Genomic DNA, 12,041 nt, shown 5'->3' on the forward strand with positions numbered 1-12,041 from the left:
TGGAATTTGAAAATATCCGGATTAACCGTCAAGAAAACAATAGTAACTATTTCCGGCTAATCTTTCCAACATTTGATCAATGAAAGGTAAGGGAAAGTGATATTTTCTGGCGGCGTCATTTAATTTTCTATAATCAATACAAACACGCCATCCTGTTACAGTCCTAGTAGGAATAAGCTCAATTTTTTCATGTGTGATGACAGTCATGCCACCCTTCTTAGGAACACATTGAACTGGGCTTACCCATGGACTATCAGAGATTGGATAAATTAAACCTGCATCGAGCAGTTTAATAATTTCTTTCTTAACAACATCTTGCATATTAGGATTTAGTCTTCGTTGGCATTGCACATACGTTTTATGGCCTTCTTCCATAAGGATTTTATGTGTGCAATACGAAGGACTTATTCCTTTAATGTCATGAATCTTCCATGCAATAGCTGGTTTATGAGCTTTTAGCACAGAAATGAGTTGAGATTTTTCATTTTCAGTAAGAGAAGACGATATTATTACAGGTAATTCAGATTCACCATGTAAATAATAGTATTCCAAATGGTTTGGAAGTGGCTTTAATTCTAATGTCGGTGGTTCTTCTATTGATGATTTATATCGATATCTGTCTTCCTCTTTTAGCATTTGAATTTCTTCTATTGTTGGTTCATATCCATTAGCCATGAGTGTAGCTAACATTTCAGCTTCATCAATTGGTTCAGTTCTTTCTCCTAAAGAACATTCTCCTGTTCCTTGTAATTCTGGAAATTCTTCTAACAATTCTGCATGTGAATCTATAGTTTGAATATAATAACATGTATCATCTGCAGATTGCGGTTGTTGCATGGCTCTATCAACAGAAAAGGTAACACTCTCGTCCTCTATACTTAGGGTCAGTTTCTTACCAAACACGTCTATTATTGCTTTAGCGGTGTTTAAGAATGATCTTCCTAATATGAGAGGAACTCGAGAATCTTCTTCCATATCTAGAATAACAAAATCTAATAGAAATACTAAAGTACCAACTTTAACTAGCATGTTCTCCATTATCCCTATAGGATATTTTACTGATCGATCGACTAGTTGTATGATTATTTGTGTTGGTTTCAATTCTCCAAGGTCTAGTTTAGCGTATAGTGAATACGGCATTAAATTTATACTAGCACCTAAATCTGCCAATGCTTCTATTGAACTAAGACTACCCAAAAAACATGGAATTGTGAAACTTCCTGGATCTGATAATTTTTCTGGTATCTTATTCAACAACACTGCAGAATAATTAGCATTCATAGTAACAGCCGAGAGTTCTTCCATTTTCTTTCTATTTGTGATTAGATCTTTCGAAAATTTAGCATATCTAGGCATTCCTGAAATCACATCAATGAAAGGAAGATTGGCATTTATTTGTTTAAACATATTCAAGAATTTGGATTGCTCGACTTCAAGTCTTTCTTTTCTCATTTTACTCGGGTAAGGAAGTGGTGGTTGGTATGGTTTAACATAAGGTTTAGCCTTAACTGTGTTATCTTCATTAACCTTTTCAACTACCGATTCTGTTTCCTTATCTTGCTCAGGATGTGGTGCCTGTGGAGTAGGAATAGAGTCATCAGAAATTTCAGGTATTTCAGGTAGTTTAAGTGTAATACCACTTCTTGTGGTAATGGCTTTAGGTGTTTCATTCCGGGGATTAGCATTTGTATCGCTAGGTAGACTTCTCGGTTTTCTTTCACCTATCAACCTTGCTAGGTTGCTTACTTCTTGTTCCAGATTTTGGATTGAAGCTTGTTGATTTCTAAATGCTTGAGCATTTTGTTCATTGGTTTGTTTCTGAGATGTGAAAAATTGAGTTTGAGATTCAACTAGCTTCGACATCATATCTTCTAAATTTGGCTTTTTATCATCGGTTTGTGGTGGTTTATTTTGAAAAATAGGTCTTTGCTGATTGTAAGTATTATTAGATACTTGTTGATTGCTAGGACCTTATTGGTTATTGTATGGAACATTTCGGTTATAATTCTGATTTTGATTGTAGATTGGTCTTGGCGGTTGATAGTTATTCTGATAATTATTTCCAGGCCTTTGGTTAATGTATGAAACATTATCTCTTTGTTCCATTGTTTGTTCAATACTGAGACAATCTTTTGTCAAATGTAGTCCTCCACACTGCTCACAACTAATTCGTATTGAGTGAATATCTTTATTCATCTTTTCCATTCATCTCTCAACAGCATCTATCTTTGTAGAAATGGAATCAAATTCATGGTTAGAATCGGCTCTAGCTGCTTTAGATGATCTAACGATATCTTTTTCTTGGTGCCACTCATGTGAGTGGGAAGCAGTGTTATCAATAATTTTGTAAGCTTCAGTTGCGGTTTTCTTCATAATGGAACCACCAGCTGCTATGTCGATGTCTTTTCTTGTAGTGATGTCGCATCCTTGGTAGAATATTTGTACTATTTGATAAGTGTCTAAACCATGTTGCGGACATCCTCTCAACAATTTCCCAAATCTTGTCCATGCTTCATATAGAGTTTCATTTGGCTTTTGCGTGAACGTAACAATTTCTCCTTGAAGTCTTACGGCTTTAGATGCCGGAAAGAATTGTTTAAGAAATTTTTCAACTAAAACATCCCATGTATCAATCGCCCCTTCAGGTAACGATTCTAACCAATCTTTGGCTTCTCCCTTTAAAGTCCAGGGAAATAACATGAGATATATCTGTTCATCCTCCACTTCTCGGATTTTAAATAGAGTACAAATCCTATTAAAGGTTCGAAGATGTTCGTTTGGATCTTCCTTCGGCGCACCACTAAATTGGCATTGATTAGTTACCATGTGTAGGATTTGTCCTTTGATTTCATAATCTGGTGCATTAATGTCTGGTTGAGTAATTGCGTGACCTTGGCCAGTGCGTTTAGCTCTCATTCGGTCTTCCATACTTAGAGGTTCTAGATTTTCCATGATTGAATTTGTTGAATCTGAATCACTAGAGGATTCTGACTTAATGGTTTCTTCCTCAACAATCTCTGGATGAGTGATTTGTGGTTCAGGAAGAATGATTAGTGGTTCAGGATCTCTGAATTGTCCCTAAATATCCTCCGGATTCTCAATTGTGAGGTTGGGTTCAAAAAATGGATTATCGGAAATTTGAATTGGAGTACTTGGTCGACTGGATGATGATTCTAAAGAAAAATTAACGGCGACAATATTGGCTAGATGTCTTAATCTAGTGATAGGTGGTGAACGTATGAAAGATGGTGAACGTTTTGCTCGGTGCATTCACTGAATATCCTATTAGTTATAAAAAAATTATATAAGTTATCAAATTAATAGACTTTTCTGATTTTGCCCACGTTTCGAATAGCCAATAGATGCAGCAGGTAGCTAGGACCCTTTAAATCGGAAGCCCACAACTCGCCACTAACAAATCCAACTATTACTACGAACCAGAAAACTTTGGATGTCTATCAATTTAATCACTTAAAATAATTTTTTTGTCGAAAATTTGAAGAAATTTTAGAGAAGAAATAGAAAATTCTATGTCCTAAAAACTAGAGCTTCGAGAAATGAGAAAGAAAAAGAGCGCGTTGAAAAACGTCGAAAAATAAAAATAAGAAATAAGCGTCGAAAAATAATAAAAAGAAAGTAAAGCGTCGAAACTCAAAAGTCTAAAAACTAAAAATTAAAACTTACGTCTAAAGGTATCAAAGCTTAAAGGAATTCTATATCCAAAAATGCAATAACTTAAAAAGGTACTAAAACTAAAAACGGCGTCGCAAAATTCTAAAGCACCTAAATCTTAGTCTAAGGAAAAAGCACTTAAGGGATTTTACGGTAAAGCCTAAAAATGTAGAAATAAAAAAAATAACTACGGCAAATTACTAGATTAAAAACTAATTACGAACGATAAAAATACAAATATTACGAATAAAAAGATATAAAATATAAAAATAAAACTTAAAGTTGTAAAAAAATACAATTTTTATAAAAATATTATTTTTATATTATTTATTTTATAAAAGTATTAATTTTTTATATTAATAAACTAATTAAAACTAAAAATACAAAATAAATAAAACTAAACTAAATATTATTATACTTAACCCTAATTAGAATTAATTAATAAGAATAATAATAACCCTAATTTCGTACGTACTAGGATCAGGCCAGTCAAATCAGCTCATGCGATTGCATGAGCTGACCGTTGTAATACCATGCGGTCGCATGGCTTAAGATAGCAGGCCAGATAAGATTTGGGCTTCGATCAGGTTCGGCCCAGTTCTTTTTTTATTTATTATTTTTAATTTTTCTATTTTTTTTATTTATAGAATTAAAATAATTTAAATAAAACTTATAAATTAAAAATTTACTTATTAGTTTTTATAACTTTTAAAAATATAGTCTTTTTAATTTAAACACTTAAAAATATAGAAATGTAATTTTATTTTTCTTTTTATATTTTGTATTTTTAAAACGTATTTTTACATTAACTTAATTAAAACTTTAATAAAAATCTTTTTTTAATAGCGTTTCACTTTCGGCGTTTATAAAGTTCCCTGGCAGCGGCGCCAAAAATACTTGATGTGCATAGAGGTGTATACGAAATAGTTATATTTTTATTCTAAAATACTATTAAATACGATACAATTTTACACAAGTTATTTATTTATTTATAGAGTGGATATACCTAAACCTTGCTACAACACTTATAGGTAGTGTACCTAATCGTACAGTAGTGTAGTTTTTAGTAAGTCCGGTTCGTCCACAGGGAACTAGCCAAGTTTAACGCTATATTTTTAAAACTATATTTGTATATATATATATATATATATATATATATATATATATATATATATATATATATATATATATATATATATATATATATATATAATATTATTATTATAAAAGGGGGTTTTTACCGTTTAATGACCGGTTTGTGGATTTTATGTCTTAAGTCGCCGTTAAAACCTAATGTAAAATATCAATAATTTGAACCATTTTGATTGTACTTTGTACTTTTTAGCTTTTTGGTCGTTTGCGTCTTCAATTGGTCGAATCTGTCTTTTGTCTTCACCTTTTATTATTTAAATGAATATCACTTGTAAATAGAACAATTGCAACAAAAAACTTGTCTTTCTTGAAGGATAATGCTATGAAATATATGTTCGTTTTTAGCATTATCAGGGTGTTTTATCCATTGATGGTCTAATTAAGACTCTATTTTGAATGTAAGTGGAGGTGGCAACGGCTTTACTCCAAAACTTTTGAGGTATAGATTGTTCATTTAGCATTGTTTGACTCATTTCTTGAAGAGTTCGGTTTTTCCTTTCAACAACCCCATTAGATTGAGGTGTGCGAGGGGCCGAGAAATTATGGGAGATACCATTTAAATCACAAAAGACTCCAAATTGAGCATCATTATCAAATTCTCTACCATGATCAGTTCTTATTGTTACTATAGTACAACCAAGCAAATTTTGTATCTTAGTAGCAACAATTATAAATTTTTCACACGCTTCATTCTTATGCTTTAGAAATAGTGTCCATGTATATCTTGAGAAATCATCTACTATTACTAAAGTATAAAAATTTTCTCCATAACTTTGAACGGCCGATGGCCCAAATAAATCCATGTGTAAAAGTTCTAGACATCTTTCAGTAGAGATAAAGTTCTTAGATTTATGACATACATGAACTTGTTTTCCTATTTTGCATGCATCACAAAAGTGACTTTCATATTTCAATTTAGTCAAGTCTCTAACTATGTCTTTTGAGGATATGTTATGAATTAGTTTCATATTAGCATGCCCTAGTATCCTATGCCACAAGGTAGTAGTATCACGTATAGATGTGAGACGAATATCTACATGTTTGAAATCATCTAATTTGCATGTATAAAGACCTTTCTTTCTAATTCCATTTATGACACTTTTACCATCTTTTATTATGTGTGAGGAAGTTTTGGTAAATGTCATGTTATATCCTTTATCAAATATTCTTCCTACACTTAGCAAGTTAAAACATAGATTTTTAATGTGTAGCACATTATCAAGTGTAATCTTTTGATTAGTAATGTTACCTTTACCGACGATTTTTTCTTTTACATCGCCACTAAAGATTACATCACCTCCATTGTGCTCCGTATACTTTGTAAAGAACTCTTTGTTGCCCGTCATGTGTGTTGTACATCCACTATCAATTATCCATTCTTCACTTTGTACAACACCATTGAGACAAACCTATATTTAATTAATCAATAATTTTGGTACCCAATGATTGTTGGGTCCGGGATGATTAGTGCAGTGATCTGAACTTTTCCATGTTTTTATATATTAAATGAAATTATTATTTAGATGATTAAGTGTTTCCAACATGTTAAGCAATCAAACTTGTTAAGACTTGATTAATTAAAATAGGTATCATATAAACAATTGACCACCCAAGTTGACCGGTGATTCACGAACGTTAAAACTTATAAAAACTATATGATGACATATATATGGATATATATATAGTTAACATGATATTATGATAAGTAAACATATCATTAAGTATATTAACAATGAACTACATATGTAAAAACAAGAAAACTAACTTATTGATTTCGAAACGAGACATATATGTAACGATTATCGTTGTAACAATATTTAACTGTATATATATCATATTAAGATATATTAATACATCATATTATCATGATAATATAATAATTTAACATCTCATTTGATATAATAAACAATGGGTTAACAACATTTAACAAGATCGATAACTTAAAGGTTTCAAAACAACACTTACATGTAACGACTAACGATGACTTAACGACTCAGTTAAAATGTATATAAATGTAGTGTTTTAATATATATTCTTACACTTTTTAAAGACTTCAAGACACTTATCAAAGTACTTCTACTTAACAAAAATGCTTACAATTACATCCTCATTCATTTTCATCAACAATTTTACTCGTATACACCCGTATTCGTACTCGCACAATACCCAGCTTCTATATGTATGTAATATTGGTATATACACTCCAATGATCAGCTCTTAGCAGCCCATGTGAGTCACCTAACACATGTGGGAACCATCATTTGGAACTAGCATGAAATATCACATAAAATTACAAAAATATTAGTAATCATTCATGACTTATTTACAAGTAAACAAATTTACACATACTTTATATCTAATCCATATACCAACGACCAAAAACACCTAAAAACACTTTCATTCTTCAATTTTCTTCATCTAATTAATCTCTCTCAAGTTCTATCTTCAAGTTCTAAGTGTTCTTCATAAATTCTATAAGTTCTAGTTTCATAAAATCAAGAATACTTCCAAGTTTGCTAGCTTACTTCCAATCTTGTAAAGTGATCATCCAACCTCAAGAAATCTTTCTTATTTACAGTAATATATCTTTCTAATACAAGTTAATACTCATATTCAAACTTTGATTCAATTTCTATAACTATAACAATCTTATTTCGAGTGGAAATCTTACTTGAACTTGTTTTCGTGTCATGATTCTGCTTCAAGAACTTTCAAGCCATCCAAGGATCCTTTGAAGCTAGATCTATTTTTTTCATTTCCAGTAGGTTTACCTACTAAAATTAAGGTAGTAATGATGTTCATAACATCATTTGTTTCATATATATAAACCTACCTTATTCGAAGGTTTAAACTTGTAATCACTAGAACATAGTTTAGTTAATTCTAAACTTGTTCGCAAACAAAAGTTAATCCTTCTAACTTGACTTTTAAAATCAACTATACACATGTTATATATCTATATGATATGCTAACTTAATGATTTAAAACCTGAAAAAACGAAAAACATCGTAAAACCGGATATACGCCGTCGTAGTAACACCGCGGGCTGTTTTGGGTTAGTTAATTAAAAACTATGATAAACTTTGATTTAAAAGTTGTTCTTCTGAGGAAATGATTTTTTTTATGAACATGAAACTATATCCAAAAATCATGGTTAAACTCAAAGTGGAAGTATGTTTTCCAAAATGGTCATCTAGACGTCGTTCTTTCGACTGCAATGACTATCTTTACAAAAATGACTTGAAATCTGTATTTCTGACTATAAACTTATACTTTTTCTGTTTAGATTCATAAACTTAAGTTCAATATGAAACCATAGCAACTTGAATCACTCAAAACGGATTTAAAACGAAGAAGTTATGGGTAAAACAAGATTGGATATTTTTACTTGTTGTAGCTACGTGAAAATTGGTAACAAATCTATATTAATCATATCCTAGCTAATTTATATTGTATAATACATATATTCTAATATATTATGTAATCTTGAGATACCATAGACACATATGCAAATGTTTTGACATATCATATCGACCCATCTATATATATTATTTGGAACAACCATGGACACTCTGTATGCAGTAATGTTGGAGTTAGCTATGCAGGGTTGAGGTTGATTCCAAAAATATATATACTTTGAGTTGTGATCTAGCCTGAGACGTGTATAAATTGGGTCGTGGATTGGGTCAAGATAATATATATCAATTTATTTATGTACATCTAACTATGGACAACTAGTTGTAGGTTACTAACGAGGACAGCTAACTTAAAATATTTAAAACATTAAAACGTATTAAAAATATTGTAAATATATTTTGAACATACATTGATATATATGTACATATTTGTTATAGGTTCGTGAATCGACCAGTGGCCAAGTCTTACTTCTCGACGAACTAAAAATCTGTGAAAGTGAGTTATAGTCCCACTTTTAAAATCTAATATTTTTGAGATGAGAATACATGCAGCTTTATAAATGTAGTGACCCGAACTTTTCCATGTTTATATACATTAATTGAGATTGATATTTACATAACTAAATATTTCCAATGTGTTAAGCAATCAAACTTGTTAAGACTTTATTAATTGAAATAGGTTTCATATAGACAATTGACCACCCAAGTTGACCGGTGATTCACGAACGTTAAAACTTGTAAAAACTATACAATGACATATATATGGTTATATATATAGTTAAAATGATTTTATTATAAGTAAGTATCTCATTAGGTATTTTAACAATGAGTTATATACATAAAAATGAGACTATTAAATTAAGAAACTCGAAAACGACATATTTAACGATTATCGTTATAACAACGTTTTACTAGGTACATATGAATCATATTAAGATATTGATACACTTGGTTAATTTTGTTAAATGATAAGTAAATATATCATTAAGTGTATTAACAATGAACTACATATGTAAAAATAAGACTTCTAACTTAATGATTTCGAAACGAGACATATATGTAACGATTATCGTTGTAACGACATTTAACTTTATATATATCATACTAAGATATATTATATATCATAATATCATGATAATGTAACAATTTAACATCTCATTTGATATAATAAACAATGGGATAACAACATTTAACAAGATCGTTAACCTAAAGGTTTCAAAACAACATTTACATGTAACGACTAACGATGACTTAACGACTCAGTTAAAATGTATATACATGTAGTGTTTTAATATGTATTCATACACTTTTGAAAGACTTCAAGACACTTATCAAAATACTTCTACTTAACAAAAATGCTTACAATTACATCCTCGTTCAGTTTCATCAACAATTCTACTCGAATGCACCCGTATTCGTACTCGTACAATACACAGCTTTTAGATGTATGTACTATTAGTATATACACTCCAATGATCAGATCTTAGCAGCCCATGTGAGTCACCTAACATATGTGGGAACCATCATTTGGCAACTAGCATGAAATATCTCATAAAATTACAAAAATATGAGTAATCATTCATGACTTATTTACATGAAAACAAAATTACATATCCTTTATATCTATTCCATATACCAATGACCAAAAACACCTACAAAAACTTTCATTCTTCAATTTTATTCATCTGATTGATCTCTCTCAAGTTCCATCTTCAAGTTCTAAGTGTTCTTCATAAATTTCATAAGTATAGTTTCATAAAAATCAAGAATACTTCCAAGTTTGCAAGTCTACTTTCAAGCTTTCTAATCCATTTCAAGTAATCATCTAAGATCAAGGAACCTTTGTTATTTACAGTAGGTTATCTTTCTAATTCAAGGTAATATTCATATTCAAACTTTGATTCAATTTCTACAACTATAACAATCTTATTTCGAGTGAAAATCTTACTTGAACTGTTTTTGTGTCATGATTCTGTTTCAAGAACTTTCAAGCCATCCAAGGATCCTTTGAAGCTAGATCCATTTTTCTCATTTCCAGTAGTTTTATCCAGAAAACTTGAGGTAGTAATGATATTCATAACATCATTCGATTCATACATATAAAGCTATCTTATTCGAAGGTTTAAACTTGTAATCACTAGAACATAGTTTAGTTAATTCTAAACTTGTTCGCAAATAAAAGTTAATCCTTCTAACTTGACTTTTAAAATAAACTAAACACATGTTCTATATCTATATGATATGCTAACTTAATGATTTAAAACCTGGAAACACGATGAACACTATAAAATCGGATATACGCCGTCGTAGTGAAACCGGGGGCTGTTTTGGTTTGGATAATTAAAAAATATGATAAACTTTGATTTAAAAGTTGTTCTTCTAGGAAAATGATTTTTCATATGAACATGAAACTATATCCAAAAATCAAGGTTAAACTCAAAGTGAAAGTATGTTTTCTAAAATGGTCATCTAGACGTCGTTCTTTCGACTGAAATGACTACCTTTACAAAAACAACTTGTAACTTATATTTCTGACTATAAACCTATACTTTTTCTGTTTAGATTCATAAAATAGAGTTCAATATGAAACCATAGCAATTTGATTCACTCAAAATGGATTTAAAATGAAGAAGTTATGGGTAAAACAAGATTGGATATTTTTGATCTTTTTAGCTACGGGAAATGTTTAACAAATCTATACAAATCATATCCTAGCTAACTTATATTGTATTATACATGTATTCTAATATATTACATAATCTTGGGATAACATAGACACGTATGCAAATGTTTTTACATATCATATCGACCCATCTATATATATTATTTGGAACAACCATAGACACTCTATATGCAGTAATGTTGGAGTTAGCTATACAGGGTTGAGGTTGATTCCAAAAATAGATATAGTTTGAGTTGTGATCTAGCCTGAGACGTATATACACTGGGTCGTGGATTGATTCAAGATAATATATATCGATTTTTTCTGTACATCTAATTATGGACAACTAGTTGTAGGTTACTAACAAGGACAACTGACTTAATAAACTTAAAACAGTAAAACGTATTAAAAATGTTGTAAATATATTTTGAACATACTTTGATATATATGTACATATTTGTTATAGGTTCGTGAATCGACCAGTGGCCAAGTCTTACTTCCCGACGAAGTAATAATCTGTGAAAGTGAGTTATAGTCCCACTTTTAAAATCTAATATTTTTGGGTACATGCAGGTTTTATAAATGATTTATAAAATAGACACAAGTACGTGAAACTACATTCAATGGTTGAATTATCGAAATCGAATATGCCCCTTTTTATTAAGTTTGGTAATCTAAGAATTAGGAAATAGACAACCTAATTGACGCGAATCCTAAAGATAGATCTATTGGGCCTAACAAACCTCATCCAAAGTACCGGATGCTTTAGTATTTCGAAATTTATATCATATCCGAAGGGTGTTCCGGAATGATGGGGATATTCTTATATATGCATCTTGTTAATGTCGGCTACCAGGTGTTCACCATATGAATGATTTTTATCTCTATGTATGTGATGTATATTGAAATATGAAATCTTGTGGTCTATTATTGACGTTTTAAGCATGTTTATTCTCAGGTAATTATTAAGAGCTTCCGCTGTTGCATACTAAAATAAGGACAAGATTTGGAGTCCATGCTTGTATGATATTATGTAAAAACTGCATTCAAGAAACTTATTTTTGATGTAATATATTCTTATTGTAAACCATTATGTAATGGTCGTGTGTAAACGGTATATTTTAGATTATCATTATTTG

At 30.4% G+C, this 12,041-nt stretch overlaps 1 non-coding gene across 1 annotated transcript; it reads left to right on the forward strand.

Annotated features, from left to right (window-relative positions):
• Positions 1 to 2,461: 2,461 nt before the first annotated feature.
• Positions 2,462 to 2,568, forward strand: LOC139873700 (small nucleolar RNA R71). The gene has a single exon (XR_011767427.1). It is a non-coding gene; the product is annotated as a small nucleolar RNA R71 (small nucleolar RNA).
• The last annotated feature ends 9,473 nt before the right edge of the window (positions 2,569 to 12,041 follow it).

The sequence above is a fragment of the Rutidosis leptorrhynchoides genome, chromosome 10 (assembly GCF_046630445.1).
Source record: "Rutidosis leptorrhynchoides isolate AG116_Rl617_1_P2 chromosome 10, CSIRO_AGI_Rlap_v1, whole genome shotgun sequence".
Taxonomy (NCBI): Eukaryota; Viridiplantae; Streptophyta; class Magnoliopsida; order Asterales; family Asteraceae; genus Rutidosis; species Rutidosis leptorrhynchoides.